The following is a 4,690-nucleotide window of genomic DNA, read 5'->3' on the forward strand; positions in this document are numbered from 1 at the left end:
TAGGTTTATATTTCATCCCGAGGTCTTTTTGGCTCAATTTCATCACTTTCTGATCTGGACCGGTCGTTCCGGGCGATTCCAGGGTCTAGACCGATCGTTCCTGGTCATTCCGGGCATTTTCGGTGAATCCCGAGGTCTTTTTGGCTCAATTTCATCACTTTCTGATCTGGACCGGTCGTTCCGGGCGATTCCAGGGTCTAGACCGATCGTTCCTGGTCATTCCGGGCATTTTCGGTGATTTCTGGGTCTGGACCGGTCGGTCCAGGTCTTCCCAGGGTCTAGACCGGTCGGTCCAGGCCATTTCGGACCGTTCCGGCATTTTCAGGGTCTGGACCGGTCGGTCCAGAGTCTGGACTGGTCGATCCAGAGCCCAGAGAGATCGCGATTTCGCGATTTCGTCCCAGATTCTAGTCCGACTTCGTTGGCTCATATCTTGCTCGTTTCTTATCCAAATTGAGTGCCGTTTGTTTCTACGTGCTCCTTAAAATGTCCTCTTTTGATTTCAACTAACAATTCATTCAATTACCACACCTATTTTCTGGGTAATGGCCCGAAAGTTTCGGACTTAGCATGCTTCTGCGTTTTTTCTCTGTAATTTTACAGTTTTTCTCCGATTTTCAATCTTTCATATCTTGCTCGTTTCTTCACCAAATCGAGTGCCGTTTGTTTCTATGTGTTCATTGCAACTTCCACTTTCTAATCATACCCAGGTTTCATCGAATTAACACCATAACAACGATGAAAATGTGCTCACACAGAGGCAATTCGAGCCACTCACCTTGCTCAGATTCGGATATGAGTTTTGGCCGGATTTGATGGCGTTTTCCGGCGAATCCGATGACGGCGACCCTCCTAGACCTTCTGAGGCTGGTCTGATTGAGAGGTTGGCTCGGATCTACATTGATGAGATTGTAAGACTACATGGGGTGCCGAGTGAGATCATCTCGGACCGAGATGCTCGGTTTACGTCACGCCTATGGAAGGCAATACAAGACGCGTTGGGAACGAAGCTGAAGATGAGTACGACATATCATCCTCAGACAGATTGACAGTCGGAACGGACGATACAGACTTTGGAGGATATGCTTCGCGCATGTGTATTAGAATGGGGAGCCCCGTGGGATCAGTACATGACGTTGTGCGAGTTTGCGTACAACAACAATCACCACGCGAGTATTGGAGTACCACCGTACGAGGCATTATATGGGAGGCCGTGCAAGACACCTTTGTGTTGGACAGAGATTGGGGAGAGACTGGAATTCGGGCCTGAGATTGTGGAAGAGACTACGGAAGTTATTCGAAAAATTCGAGTCAACCTGAAAATAGCACAGGATCGACAAAAAACATATGCCGACCAGAAGAGACGGGACTTCACCCTCGAAGTTGGAGATCAAGCATTCCTCCGAGTTCAGGCCATGCGAGGACACGCTAGGTTTGGACAGGGCGGCAAGCTGAAACCACGATATATCGGACCCTATCCGGTGATTGGGAAGGTAGGCGCAGTAGCGTATCGACTCGGGTTGCCTGCAGAGCTGGGCAACATCCACGATGTGTTCCATGTGTCGATGCTACGGAGATATGTAGCAGACCCTTCCCATGTGCTACAGCCTCAGGAGTTAGAATTCACAAATGCTACGCGCTTTCGAGACGAACCACTACAGATAATGGACCGGAAGGTTAAGAAGCTGAGGACGAAGGAGGTGCCATTGGTGAAGGTGTTATGGAGAAGCCAAGGGGTCTCGGACATGACTTGGAAACCCGAAGAAGAGATGCGTAACAATTATCCCTATCTTTTCGCTTGATGTTGTACAACTCTTGTGTATGACGATGGATCGTATGGAACTTCTATCTGATGTATGACACCGTTGTAATGGAGGTGTTGGGTATTGTGCTATGAATGCGAATGGATTGACGACATCATGTGATTCAGAATTCGGGATGAATACTGTAATAACCCGAATCCAATTAAGGGATATTTAGTTAATTATGGAGAAGAATAATTAAATAAACGGGTACTAAAATTTAAGAAAGGGACCACAAAGTGTTGGGAAAAGACCCGGAAAACCACCCCGAGCGAACGAGACGAGAAAACGACAAAAAGAAGGAAAAATTAGGTCTAGACCGATTGGTCTTGCACGTAGACCGACCGGTCTCAGCCATAGCGAGACCGATCAGCAAAAAAAAAAGTATGGACCGACGTCCAGGCGAAAGGAAATATCTGCCGAACTTGCATTATTGGACGCGACATGCATGCGTCAAAAGGAGTCTAATAGCCGCTTAACCCGACCCCAGCCGTAGGGGGAGACGTCAGCTCATTGCCCAACCCTTCCCTGTGCACAAAAGCTCATCCTTCCTCTCTAAAAACTCCCCAGAAGAGGGCAAGTCAGCCATTGTTGTTCAAAAAAATTGCAGAGGAAAGGAAGAGAGAAAAGAGAGGAGAGGAAGGGGAAGGAGAGGGAGGAACGGGGAAAGGAGCTCGTGGACGCAAAGGATACTCTTGGCGTATAGGGAGGAAGTGAGCAGATTTGGTTAGTCGATCCACGACTACCCAAATGGCGTTCTTCTTCATCGGTGTAAGGGGTAATCCCACTACAAAGTCCATGGCGATCGAATCCCACTTCCATTGCGGTATCTCCAACGGCTGCAAATTTCCTCCCGGCATCTGTCGTTCTGCTTTTACCTATTGGCAAGTGAGACATCTGGCTACATAATCGGCAACGTCTCTCTTAATCCTTGGCCACGTGTACCATCGGCGTAGACCCTGATACATCTTACTTGCCCCTGGATGTATTGCTAGCCTCGTCTGATGTGCCTCAGCTAATATCTCCTGTCTCAATGCAGTGTCCTCTGGCACACATAGCCGGTTTCCCAAACGCAGTGCTCCTTTCTCATCAATGCGGTAGCCCTTAGGACTATATTCCTCGATTCGATCTTGGTACCGTGATAGTAAGGGATCACTAGGTTGTCCCATGATTACTCGTTCTACCAGCGTCGGAGTGGGTTCCTCTCACTCCAACGTCAAGTGCCCCAACATCGCAGTCAACTCTGCGGCATTGCTACGAGACGAAGTCACTGTACGGATAGCAGCCAAGATCCGTTTCCGGCTGAGTGCATCTGCTACCACGTTAGCCTTACCAGGATGGTAGGCTATCTCCAAGTCATAGTCTGCAATCAGCTCTAACCATCGTCGTTGTCTTAGGTTTAGATCCTTCTGGGATATCACGTAGGTCAAGCTCTTGTGATCCGTGTTGAGCTTAACCTTCTCACCATACAGATACGATCTCCAAATTTTTAGTGCATGAACCACCGCTGCTAGTTCCATATCGTGCGTTGGATAGTTTTCCTCATGTTTCTTCAGTTGCCTTGATGCATAGGCGATCACGTGTCCCTCCTGCATCAACACACAACCGAGTCCCTGCTTGGATGCATTGGTGTAGACTTCGTATAGTACGCCCGGTCTTGGTAATGCTAGGATAGGTGCTGAGGTCAAACGCTATTTCAATTCCCGGAAACTAGCATCGCACTCGACAGTCCACTCAAACTTAACATTCTTTCCTGTCAGCTTCGTCATAGGTCGGGCTATCTTGGAAAAACCCTCCACAAACCTCCTGTAATAACCTGCAAGTCCGAGAAAGCTCCTAACTTCAGTAGCAGAAGTCGGAGGTTTCCAATCCATAACTGCCTCGATTTTTGCCGGGTCCACCTGGATTCCTTGGGCTGATACCACATGACCCAAGAAACCAATCTCCTGTAACCAAAAACTGCACTTGCTGAACTTTGCATACAAACGGTGCTCTCTCAGTTTATACAAAATCCTCCTCAAATGCTCCTCGTGTGTCTGTTGATCAGGCGAATAAATGAGAAGGTCATCGATGAAGATGATGACGAACTCATTTAAATATTCCATAAACACACGGTTCATCAACTGCATGAAGACCGCTGGTGCGTTCGTGAGTCCAAAGGGCATGACCACGAACTCGAAGTGTCCATATCGGGTCCGAAACGCCGTTTTCTGTATGTCCTCCTCCTTGACCCGGATCTGATGATATCCCAATCGTAAGTCAATCTTCGAGAACCACTTGGCCCCCTGCAGTTGATCAAGTAGCTCATCAATCCTCGGCAGCGGGTACCGATTCTTGATTGTCACTTGGTTGAGCCTGCGGTAATCAATACACAGACGCATACTCCCGTTTTTCTTTTTCACAAAGAGTACCGGCGCTCCCCACGGTGAAACGCTCGGGCGTATAAACCCGTTCTCCACCAACTCGTTCAGTTGCTTTTTCAGCTCCGCCATTTCTGTCGGCGCCATCCGGTACGGAGTCTTAGTGATTGGCTTTGTGCCCGGTAGTACATCAATGCTGAAATCCACCTCCCTTTTTGGCGGTATTCCTTGTAATTCATCCGGAAATACATCTGGAAATTCTCGAGCAACAGGTGTGTCCTCCAATCTCTTCTCTGGTTCTTTAGTAGCCGTGATAACCACTAAGAACGCATCGTTTCCCTTCCTGGTCATCTTTTCGGCTTTCAACGCCGAGATAATCGGGTCCGTCGATGGTGCTCCCCTTCCCCTAAATTCAAAACCTCCGGAATCTTCTTGAAACCAGATCGTCCTCCGGGGGCAATCGATATAAGCCTGGTATTTCGTTAACCAGTCCATGCCCAGTATGAGATCATAGACTCCTATGGGAAC

At 48.4% G+C, this 4,690-nt stretch overlaps 1 pseudogene; it reads right to left on the reverse strand.

Moving 5' to 3' along the window:
• Positions 1-4,690, reverse strand: part of LOC104815405 — a 12,343-nt pseudogene that overhangs the window by 6,359 nt on the left and 1,294 nt on the right.

This window comes from Tarenaya hassleriana, unplaced genomic scaffold, assembly GCF_000463585.1.
Source record: "Tarenaya hassleriana unplaced genomic scaffold, ASM46358v1 Cleome23, whole genome shotgun sequence".
Classification (NCBI taxonomy): Eukaryota; Viridiplantae; Streptophyta; class Magnoliopsida; order Brassicales; family Cleomaceae; genus Tarenaya; species Tarenaya hassleriana.